The 12,849-nt window shown below is 40.3% G+C and overlaps 1 protein-coding gene across 3 annotated transcripts in view; it reads right to left on the bottom strand.

Annotated features, from left to right (window-relative positions):
- The window catches only part of LOC139465005 (polypeptide N-acetylgalactosaminyltransferase 5-like), a 359,393-nt gene that overhangs the window by 212,309 nt on the left and 134,235 nt on the right, over positions 1-12,849 (bottom strand). For all 3 annotated transcript variants that reach the window (XM_071246666.1, XM_071246665.1, XM_071246668.1), the window contains one exon: positions 6,259-6,325. The gene's annotated coding sequence lies outside the window, so the exon portion shown is untranslated. The remainder of the gene's footprint in view (positions 1-6,258; positions 6,326-12,849) is intronic.

Raw genomic sequence — 12,849 nt, 5'->3', positions numbered from 1 at the left:
TTCAACAAAAAAACATTGGAACATGTAGTACAAGCCAAAAAAGGACTTGCATCGGACATCATTCTTATTACTGATGTAGCAAATTTGGAAATGGCCTACCATAAAACGTTTTGAAAGCTTTACTTGTTACCTTGATCAAACAACAAATGTTTCTCCACAAATTGCAATATAAAGCAAGCCAAATGGTAGCCCAGCAGATAAAGCGTTTGCTTGTCATCCTGAACAACCAGGTTCAATTCTCATTTGGGTGTGACATAAATGTGTTGTAGGAAATATAGTTAATAGGTTAAGAATTAGTTTAAGAAAAATTGGCGGTAGCCTAGAAGTGACTCCTACCCCAAAGAGCCAGGTTTGTTTCCAAATATGATATGATGTGGCAATCCTGTTTCTGCCGTAAAAAGAATGGAATATAACTGCAAGTGGCACAAAACTCCACTCACTCACTAATTCCACATTGAGCAGATAGTTCTACCATGGCATGTCAGCTTACTATGGAAGAAAGCCCCAAAGTGATTCAGATTTTGGATATTTCCCATTTTTGTAAAACCCACGAGCATGGATGTGGTGATGTGATGTCGTTACACCCCCGGCGTCATTACTGCAACAGTGTGCAAGGAGTTGTTACAAGATTTGTGAAAATTTCCCCCAAAGCCAAAATGTTATGGACGGCCATTCGGGTAAAAAATACAAATTTAAAAAAAAGGACAAAAGTACACAATAAAGGTCAAGTATTACGAGTAAAGAACTAAATGTTACTAATAGGGGTCAAAATACAAAACTATGAGACGCCGGTTAAAAAATACAAAGTTGAAATAAAGGTCAAAAGTACGCAATATTTATTGTCAAATGTTACGAAAACATTGTTATGGCGGAACAAGCCGATTAAAATGTTTTACAAATTGCAGCGCCATCTGGCGTTCTTTATTGGAAACATCCTTTCGTGCTCACTGACGTGTTTTATTGTAAACGTCCTTTCGTGCTCACTGACGTTCTTTCGAACACATTATTCTTTCTTTTCTTAAAACGTCTTTTCGTAACATTAGACTATTAATATTAATACTTTCGTCCCTCATTTCAACTTTGTATTTGTTTAACCGGCGTCCGTTTGTTTTGTATTTTGACCTGTATTGGTAACATTTCGTTCTTTATTTGTAATATTTGACCTTTATTGTGTACTTTTTTCTTTTTTTTTAACTTTGCATTTTTTGACGGAATGGCCGCCCATAAAACGCAGTGACGTGTGTTTTTTTGTATGTCTTTGTGAATACCATCTCAGATAATTGACAGCTCTACAACTGACTTACTATTTCAGATGAATTTACTAGGGCTGGTATTAGTCCAAATTTACAACCCGGGAACCCGACCCCCAATTACCCGACCTTATCCGGGTACCCACTGTAGGTCTCAAGAGTTGGGAACAAAATGTCTGATTGGAAATTGTTTTACCATGGTCCTGGCAAAAACTATTGAGATACATGTATCAAACAGTCAGATCATGCATACATTAAACTTGACTGGAATCTTTACTCAAATATATACAAGTCAAAATGAATGTGCATCGTCAGAAAGAAATGCAAACATTAGTGACTTGTAGTGTATCCACTCAGGAAAGGTGTGTTTTCGTCATTAAAACATATATCACACGACTAACCACGGGTTCGGGTAGTCCTGTGGGTACCCAGGTCCTACTCAGTACCCACCCGACCTGAGTATCCGAGTTACCCATCCCAGCCTTAGAATTGATAATTGTTTGTTTAGTCAGATGGTTCAAGATTGCAGTGAAAATGAACCAACTTTACCTTGTATTCAAACAACCAGTATAAAATTTCCATGATAGTTGAAAATAAATAGAAATTGAAACCAACAAACAAACAAAACAGTTTAGGCTTGGAGAAAGTATTTGTCATCATGACCGTCATCAGTTGTTTGTAAACATGTCAGTCCATCATTGTGAGTTCAACTCCTACATGGTTGTAAACCACCTAGCAAAGTGGGAGCTGTGGCTGGTGGTCGGGATAGTAAAGAGAGCTCATCCATCTTCCTGAGGCAAGGGAGTTAACTGACAGTTAAAAGTCCAGTTTCCACCCTTGCCGAACTAGGCTGGAATTCCTGGGCTTGATCGTAGCGCCACCAGTGGCTATTACGAGTTATGTCCCTTCTAAGTCTCTCCTATGGACCAATCAGATTCCACCTCTCGTATCACTTGCATTTGTTTCAAACACAATGGCGGCGCCCAGTCAAGATGATCTGATCGATAATCAAGATCTATATTGTGATAAAATGGGTCTAACATCGTGAAATGCATCAAATCACATGAGCACCTTGATTAAAAACATGAAAAGTCTTGGAAAATATCTGAGTTGGCGGTGCCCATGCTTTCCAAATCCTGCAGTCCACCGAAATCTGCAAGACAGTTTACTAACCGGATTTCGATTTTGGTGCGCTATTTTTTATTGGACTATGCATAGACTCGTCACTCCAGCCAAAATGTATCTCCATAATACCAGCCTAGTTCGGCAAGGGTGGAAACTGGACTTTTAAAAGTCAGTTAACTCCCTTGCCTTGGGAAGATGTACTTAGTGTTGCCCAATTACCCCACCAAACTTCTCAGACATTTAAAGCCAAGAAATGTTTGTCATCATGACCGTCATCAGTTGTTTGTAAACATGACAGTCCATCATTGTGAGTTCAACTCCTTCATGCTTGTAAACCGCCTAGCAAAGTTAGGAGCTGTGGCTGGTGGTCGGGATAGTAAAGAGAGCTCTGCAAATGGGGAACACTGTGAGTGAGTGAGTGAGTATGGTTTTACGCCATTTTTAGCAATATTCCAGCAATATTATGGCAAGGGAAACCAGAAATGAGCTTCACACAATGTACCCATGTCGGGAATCGAACCCGGGTCTTTGGCGTGACGAGCAAACGCTTTAACCACAATTCAGGCTACCCGAGTCAGTGAATCGGCCCACCCGATCCCGTTAGTCACCTCTTACAACAAGCATGGGTTGCTGAAGACCAATTCTGACCCCCATCTTCACTGGAGGTCACAAGCATGATTTTCTTACAACCAATACTAACCTGGAACCTTCACGAAGAGAATAAAAATAAGAGGAACATTAAACTTAGAAAGCAATGTATCCTAAACTCACAGCACTGCTTGCCACTGCAGGAGCTCCACACACCAATGCCTCCTAAAATGGTGACACCATTCAACCTCCAATAATCTCAACTAGCACATCTGGATACCTGAGCTGAGAGTAGACCCTTAAGCATTGGGTGTACGTTAATGGGATTGTTATATATTTACATACTGCCATTAAGGTCTAGTTCGCCAGATTAGGTCACAGCAAGGGAGCGATTATTACACTCTCAGATTTAGCATGTGGTAGAGGATCTTTCTGTACAGCTCACAAGAGGTCTCAGATGTTTTATTGGCAAACCACTGACAATGAGTCCGAGTCATAAAGATTAAGTGTCAACACAGCGCTGTCACGATAGCAGAAATCCTGAGTGGAAAGACTTTTATTACATGAGAGTGTGTATGACATAATGTCATTATAACTATTCAGGGGTGGTCATAATTCACTGAAGCATTGAGCCAGTGAGTGAGTTGGGTTTACCGCCGCTTGTAACAGAATTCCAGTTATCCAGAAAGCCCGAAGTGATGCAGGTCTCAGACGTTTACCACTTCGATGAAACCCACGAGCACGGGTATGGTGCTGACAAACCTAGAAACATAACCGGGATTCGAACCCACAATCATAGGTTTCTGGTGTGCCCAAGGGACACAACCCTGTACAGTGAATCGCGGCACCTTAGACGACTGGGCCACCCGTGCCCCCCATCATGAATGTGTACACTACACACTGGGAAGGGAGTGTCTAGATGCAGTGTCCGAAATATCTGCTTGCCTGCCTGCCCATGGCTGGTAACTTTTCTGTCGGGCTGCATGAAATGTTCCTCCACCTGCCCGACTGCCTGGCAGATAATTTTACGACTACTTACATGTTCCGTTTTATTACAACCCCTTGAGATACTCAAATAATTATTTGAATATTTCAAATGAATCAAGACGCAATAGATGCAATTTGTCTCTTAAGTTCCTTTGCGATTTTTCAATATTTATTATGTCTGAATACAGGCAGGTAAGTTTGAAGATGGGCAAGCAACACTTACAAGGGCTGGGACGGGTCCAAATTTTCTACCCGGGTACCCACCACTCAATTACCTGACCCTAACCAGGTACCCGCTGTAGATATTTAGAGATAGGTACAAACTGTCCGATTTGGAAAAATGTATTTACAGACACAGGTAAAATGATCCGATCATGCATACACTGAGGTTTAATGCATGAAGTTTTATCTTTATTCAAACATATAAAAGTAAGAAGGAATGGGTGCATTGTCAGAATGAAATGGGATTATTAGTGACTTGTAGTGTAACCATAGAGTTTTAGATAATTTATGCCCTTAAACAATATATATTACGTGACTAATCACTGTGGGTACTCAGGTCCTACTCAGGACCCACATGACCAGAGAACCCGAGTTACCCGTCCCAGCCCTAACACTTATGGGTCACCAGCCTGACTGTCTTGTTGGGTCTTAAAATGATTTCAAACACTGTCCAGATGGGGCATAAACGTGACTGGATGCTTGTCGATGTTGGCATATGAACAGGATGGGATGTTAAGCTTCATTTCAAGTGATAAACAAAAGTAAACATGGGTGGTGCAAAGTTAAAGAATATTTCCTCAATATCACAATCAGTATTACATAGTTTAAACAGTGGATGTTTATGTTGAGACTCTGAATGGGAAGAAGGCAGTCTTTGTTGCATACAGCCTTCAGTTCTTTCCAAAAAGGACATCAAACTGAGTCCTACGTTCACTCAAAGGCATGTCTGCACATCTTACTTTCCCTTGTAAGATATGTCAGCAACATCACCCCATAAGATAAATGGTATCTGACAGCGACTCGAGTAGTGATCTCTATGCATTTTGAAACAAACTGCTAAATCTGATTGCATCACAATCTATCATCATCATCATCATCATCATCATTATTATCATGACAGGGTAACAACAAGTACCATTGTTTGATAATATCTTTTGATATGACGCGGTCAGGGATTGAACCACTCTCTTGAACAGATATCAGGACATAAAGATGATGCAATGCATATACTGCCATGACACATGGGTTCAGCACTTAATAAAACACATATATTTCTGTCATAAAGTGTTTAGCCAAGTATTTATATGTTTGAATATTCATTAGCACAAGCATATGCGCTACCACTGGACCATGGAGGCGATCCAGTCTCGATAAAGTGCAGGCATTCTATGAGAATATTATTCAAACAGCTTCATCCTTGATATAAACGATTTCATCCCTTCAATATATCTACACAACATTCCGAACAGTTTACAGCTGAATCCCAAATCATACTCCCACATCTTGCATCTAGCATGCTGAATCCCAAATCCCATATCCAAAATCCTGCATTCCGAATCCCCATTTCTTTCATTCCACATCCTGCATCCAACAAAACAAATGTCATAACCAAAATCATCACATCCAACATCTCGCATGATGAATGCCGATCCCACATCCAACGTCTCGCATGCTGAATGCCGATCCCATATCCAACATCTCGCATGCTGAATGCCCATCCCACATCCAACATCTCGCATGCTGAATGCCCATCCCACATCCTAAATCCCCTAAAATGCATCCTGCATTGCGAATTCTTAGTTCTTACATCCTGCATACCAAAACCCTCGAATCCTGCATCCCGAACAGCCATGTTGATTTTATTGATGAAAAGAGGCACACGTTCAACTAAACAATCCTCTGAAAATATACCCAAGGCATCACCAGGTCCCTGGTGCCATTTCTATCAAGTGCATCTCAGAAAAGAATCCCTTTTATCCCAAATAATCCTGTAATCCAAACCCCTTCCGGAGAAGACTTTCAGGAATAAGTCTTCAATCAGCCCATTACTTGCCGACCTTAACGACTGTGCAGCCCAGGACAGTCCAACCTCCGTAAGCCGTGAAGTCTGGCACTGGATACTGATGACTTGGATATTATACATTTAACCTCGACCATACTGAGACTACCAAACGATGCATCATTTCGGAAAATTTCCCTTTGATTGACAAGTTGCCAGAGAAGGGATAGCCCATGTCAATATATCCATTGCTTTGTGATACTTCGTTGTATTTGATTGATGACACGTTTATCAACACTGACTTACCTTATTGTGGAGCCGAATGGTGCTGTAGGCTGAATTATTTCTTGATAATCCTTGCAGCGTTAGTGACCTGGTAAAATGGATGAGCAGATTGTTTAGCTTTAATAGGTGAGGTAAAATGGGGTTTAACGTCCAACATTATTTCACTTACATAGCGATGAGCATGCATATGTGTGAGTATCAGATTGTACTGGTCTAGAATATTCTGGTTTTATAATGCTATTTCGCTGAGATACAATGCTGCATTTTAACATAAATACTTAACTTAGACACAGAATACTGGCTCCGAGCTGCCCAGTGCTTGTTTTATTCCGTTAATGCAGGGTACCACCCAGTGTACCATGTCTTGTAACATCTTTGGTATGAGTGAGTGAGTGAGTGAGTATGGTTTTACGCCGCTTTTAGCAACCGTTGAGGCTGCCGCAAATGATCGCAAAAACTACATGACATAGAATTGTCAAACTTCATCAAATATGACTTTTAAGAGTCAAAGTATGGCATTTATGATACATGTATCCATTCTCTGTCAACTAATGTTCGTTTCAAGGCTTCAATAGCGGTAGTCTAACCGTGGTTGCTGTTAATAACAGTGAGTTGTGCGATCTTCCAATCGCTTACAACACGATTTTGTAGGTCATGGATAGTACTCGGGTATCGAGGACACCACATTATCATGTCCCTGTATCCTGATGAACAGGTGTAGTTATTGGTGACAAGACTGGCCATACTATGATATCACTGACTGTATGATATCCGATATATTTATCTACAGATAATGATGTGCTTGAAAATAAATGCCGTTTTAAAGTGAAGGATTATAATTGCTTTTATGTTTTCTCAATCTAAGAAAACTCCAAACACAAAGTAGTAGTGAGTAAGTGTGGTTTTACGCCGCTTTTAGCAATATTCCAGCAATATCACGGCGGGGGACACCAGAAATGGGCTTCACACATTATACCCATGTCTGGAATCAAACCCGGGTCTTCGGCATGACGAGCGAACGCTTTAACCACACTCCGACCCACACATCTTTGGTATGACTCAGGCCAGGGGATTAAACCAATGACCTTCAGCTCTCTTGGCAGACACTCTATCCACTACACTAGCAGTGTTCCGTTTTACCGTTAATTACCATTTTTTTACTGGTAAAAAATTAGGCATGGACCAGCAATTCATGTGACTGCCATTCCCTGTGGACCGTCAGATAAAGTACTTATAAATTTGTTGTTGAACAAAACATCGGTGATATTCAAATAAGTACATTTTTTTAACAAAGTCAGTTTGTCTGTTACCATTAGGGTTTCCCCTTGTCTATTTCAAGGTTAATTATCCATTTGTCTCAAAATATTCAAAAAAAAGAAAAAAAATGTGACTGAAGTTTGTGTGAATGACGTATAGATCTAATTAAGTTTCTTCAGAGATGACATCTTTTCACTGAACTCGAAGTTAAAAGTATTAAAACCAAATAATTTTCATACATTTTTTTATGTGTTGAAAGTTGGGACTGGCAAAAATTAGGGGGGACTGGTAATTTTTAGAGTTGACAGTCCACAAGGACTGGCAGTTTCAAAGGCCAGCAGGAACAGCAGGATGCGTTTTAATTTTAAGCCTTCATAGAAAGTGCTAAGTTGAGTAATAACCAAAGATGGACTGAATTCAGAATTCAGCCATGAATAAATAAAGTAAATAATTCTGGAATTAATAAAAAAAATGTTCTGTAGCTCACCGTTACATTCTGCAATAATTGCAAAAGGATATATTTACAAGTGCAAAAATTAAATTACAAACAAGTAACAAATTCTCACAACAGACATCTTAAATTCATGTAAATTGGATTCCTCACTGGATTCCTCTTGATAACAGACCCGTGAAGATTCCAGGGTAGAATATGTCTTCAGTAACCCATGCTTGCAGCAAAAGGCGACTATGCTTGTCGTAAAAGGCGACTAAAGGGATTGGGTGGTTAGGCTCGCTGACTTGGTTGATGCATGTCATCGATTCCAATTGCGTGGATCGATGCTCATGATATCAGTCACTGGATTGTCTGGTCCAGACTGGATTATTTACAGACCGCCGTCATATATCTGGAATATTGCTGAGTGCGGCGTCAAACAACAATCAATCAATCAATCAATCTTGATAACATTTATGCACAGCAGAAATTCAGATTGTCAGATTTGAGATTATCACCACAAAATTTCAACATCAAATAGGCCTCATGTTTTTTGAGGATATGTTTGAAAAACTTATGCTGAACAAAATAGTTTACATGAACTGATATGAAAAAGAGAGAAAAAAATTAACTGTGGTTCATTTTTAGACCAAAAAACATTCTCTGAAGCCAAATGCTTCAAAAAGGTCTTTTGAAAAGTTGTTCCTTGTACATCAAGCCTGCATATAATACAAGACGACAGTCAACTTGCACCTCATTAGTCTCAGCACCAGCTATTTTTGTCATTCAGTTTACAAAAAAATGATGAAATGACATTACAGTTTTTTAGTATATCGTTTTTCAGGTTGGCTTGTCAACGGGACATATTTAGCTATGCCATATTATACAGGGTTTGGAGTCACCTCCCCTTGCCATTTGAAACTGTTTTTAAATAAATGCTCTGTATTCTGCTATGATGTTCATGTTGCTAAGATGGATTCTTGCAGGCTATCTGAAATCTGTTAAATCTGAAGACAGTTAGTGTCACTAAAATCAAAAAAAAATCTTGTGTGTGCTTCACCTTCATATACAAAATATGACCGTAAATCTTCTAATTGAATCCCTTGACATACCTGTTACCACCGTAATTAGCACAACAGACACCTGGGCACTGTTCCATAAAGCGATCTTAGCACTATAACAGTCGTAAGTCTATGTTCAAGTATGGGAGTTACGATCAACTTAGCGCTAAGATCGCTTTGAGGAATGGGGCCCTGGGCCCACTTGCACAAAGCGATCTTAGCACTACGACTATTGTAAGCCTATGTTAAAGTACGGGAGTTACGATCATCTTAGCGCTGGAAACTTGACAAAGGGGGCACTTATTAAAACTATACACAAGTTAAATTTGTTGTCAATTATCAAGCGGTAGACTTAGTTCACGTCATCATTGAAACAAAAACCTTTTCAATTATAGAGACAAGGAGTTATATGCCTTTTCTACACAGCTGTGTCTACTGTATAAAGATCTGTAGCATGCAAATGAATATACAGATGTTCAGGTTGCTGTATTTGATTTGGATGATAACGTTCTTCATAGAATGAAACTGTACGTATATTTTGGTCATGTTTACCCATGGGATATCCTTTAGGAACACAATGCTTTGCAATTCATATGTGCAGCCTAAAGATATACGGGGGGGGTGAAATGGGGGTTGATATTCATGATTGTTTCACTTCTTTAGTGACTTGCATGTACATGTGTGTGTGGCTGCTTGTACCGGACAATTACCGGTTTTATAGTTCTAGCCCACTGAGATACCATGCCACAGTTTAACATGAATACCCTACACAGACACTGTATACTGACTCCCAGCCGACCTATCCTTGTTTAAGCCCCTTAATGCCGAGCGCCAGACAGGGTAACAACAAGTACCACCTTTTAACGGTGAGTGAGTTGGGTTTTACGCCGCTTTTAACAGTATTCCAGTTATATCGCGGCATGTGAGCTTAATGTGGGAGGAAAGCCCGAAGTGATGCAGGTCTCAGACGTTTACCACTTCGGTGAAACCCACAAGCACGGGTATTGTGCTGACAAACCTAGAAACATAATTGGGTTGAACCGGGATTCGAACACACAATCATAGGTTTCTGGCGTGCGCAAGGGACACAACTTGCACAGCGAATTGTAGTGCCTTAGACGACTGGGCCACCATGTCCCCCCCCCCATCTTTTAAAGTGTTGGGGCGATTGAACCACCAATGTTCACTCCACAGGCAGACACTATCCATTACACCATCAAGAAACATTTGGCACATTTCTACACATACTTACTGAACAGACTGAGTGAATATATTACAGTACGGTGCCAAACTACACCTTCAGTTAATGAACTTGGATGAAACTGATTCAGTGAAGCATCGATGCAGCAACATACGCGACCTCACTACTTGTGCTTGCATGTATTGTGATAAGCAACAATATTAACCTATCAAGAAAACAATCACATCTAGACCATAAGAAATCTTATTAAAATCAGATCTTTTACTCAGATATATCTCTCTGCATGAGTGAGTGAGTGAGTTTGGTTTAACGCCGCTTTAAACAATATTCCAGTTGTATCAGCTTAATGTGGAAGGAAAGTTGAAGAAGACCTTATTGGGAAACATTACAGAAGTCAAGGTATAAACCAAACTCGATAATGGCTTACAAGACCAAGAGCATGAGCAGCAAACAACTGAAGTCATCACATGTAAGATTCACAACCTCTTTGAGGATTCCAATCCCACAATCATAGGTTTCTGGCGTGCCCAAGGGACGCAACTCTGCACAGCGAATCGCAGCGCCTTAGATGACTGGGCCACCCGTGCCCCCGACACACATTAAGTCAAGCAACCAAGCGTCAGACCACCCAGTCCATTTTAGTCAACTCTTACGACAAGCATAGGCGACTGGGGGACATTCCTATGCTCAGGGAGCCCCTGGGCAATTCCTCAGCACTAAATTTCACAAGTAATTATATTAAGTAGGGAAACAAAAATGTATCTACTCGCCGGAGGGTACTTTACAGCGGAGCAGATTATTTCGAACAAATGACCAAGTGTTCAATATTTTCCACGCCATCCCTATCGACACCAGCAGTTGCAGGTTAGGCTGCCCCAATGTCAACTCCACTTTAAAACTTACCCAGGGGGGAATCAACTTTATCAGTGCGATGAATACACTAGACTTTCCTTCCTGAACTGATCCTTGTTCCTCATAGTGACTGTGGCGAAAAGTGAGTGAGTTTATGCTTTACGTCACGTCGGCAATATTTCAGCCATATCGTGACGATGTGGCGCAAAGATGATTGTAACTCCTATACCATAACATAGACTTTTGACAGTCGTGGCTCTATGATCGTTTTGTGGAACGAGGCCAAGGACACGCAAGTCATTCCCCAAAATACCCCCAAATACAAAAAAAATATCCCCTTTCTGCTACATCCAGTTCCACACCTCTCAGACAAATTTTTGAACCTTTAAAAAATTAGGTAAAAAAGTGAATTAATTAAATGTCTTATTCACTCAATCTGCGAGTCCAAACCCTGAACAGTCAAATTAGATGTCTTCTAGAACCTTCTCGCACAATATCTGAAGATCAATGTCCAAAGACAACATAAAAAATATATTAAAAAATAATTTTTTAACAAATCACATAAAGCAAACAGTGATGACATGTCTCTCTCCATTGAGACAGAAGACATATTGCTTTCCCTCCAATATCTCATCTCAACTGACCCGCTGACACTGGTAACGTGATTACCCTAAAGGGCCAGATTTGAATAATGATCCGCCCTTTTCATCCAATATAACACCATATCAATAAAGCCTTGCTAATGCTTTTACTGGGTCAGTTGCCACCATCGTACAGGATTTGTTCTTGGAATTCTATAAAGAATACACCACTGATTCTCTGGGGGATGACCTCAGCACTTTGAACTGATACTGTCGAGTTGGACAGATCCTGCGATAAAACTTAAACTTCGGTATTCTCAAGTGCCATGGTAATTTATTAAGCCTGTTTTATTTTATTTATTGGTGGTGTTTATTTCGGGGTGAAGTAGGACTGCTTGTAGCTTCTGCAGCTATAGCTCCACATAGGAAATCATGAAGTGCACACAAACAGATGTCCAGTGAGCTGTGCTTCAGGGTTCCCATTAAACTGAGATAAGTTTAAAAAATACTTCCATGGCACCGTAATTCTGGAGTCAGTCAGTCAGTCAGTCAGTCAGTGTGAGTGAGTGATTGAGTCAGTCAGTGAGTCAATGAGTCAGTGAGTCAGTCAGTGAGTCAGTCAGTCAGTCAGTCAGATTTTAGCCAAATTCCAGCAATATCAAGGCAGGGGACACCATAAATGGGCTTCACACATTGTACCCATGTCAGGAATCAAACCCAGGTCTTAGGCATGACGAACGCGCTTTAACCACTAGGCTACCTGACCGCCCCTCACCTGATTCTGAATGCACTCAACAGTTCAGCATAGATACAGAAATATTTGCCAAATAAAAAACAAGGACTTGAAAATCCTTATGATTTCAACAAAATATGATATCACCACAGCAGAAACATACATGCCAAAGGTCAACTACGGACCATACTAGTTACAACTTACAAAACATCAACGTCATGAGTCGTTATGTTACAATGTCCTAAGAGACCAATGAGTTTGTAACCTCTGTAACATTGGTCTTATCGAAAAACGAATACCATTTTCTGTTAATTTGTAAAATATATACCGTATTTGACGTAATAAGCGCCCCACTCTCATAGCACCAAAAGCGATATTTGCTAATATATTGGCTGGTGAACAATCCCAATTGGCACCCCTTCAGATTTATCAATGTACACAAGACTTATTTATTCGTGCATAATACGCACTCATGTGATATATGCACCCTTAAT

The sequence above is a fragment of the Haliotis cracherodii genome, unplaced genomic scaffold (assembly GCF_022045235.1).
Source record: "Haliotis cracherodii isolate W230 unplaced genomic scaffold, xgHalCrac1.p SCAF_17, whole genome shotgun sequence".
Lineage (NCBI taxonomy): Eukaryota > Metazoa > Mollusca > Gastropoda > Lepetellida > Haliotidae > Haliotis > Haliotis cracherodii.
The sequence above is the reverse complement of the archived record's forward strand: the minus strand, read 5'-3'. Positions and strand labels throughout refer to the sequence as shown.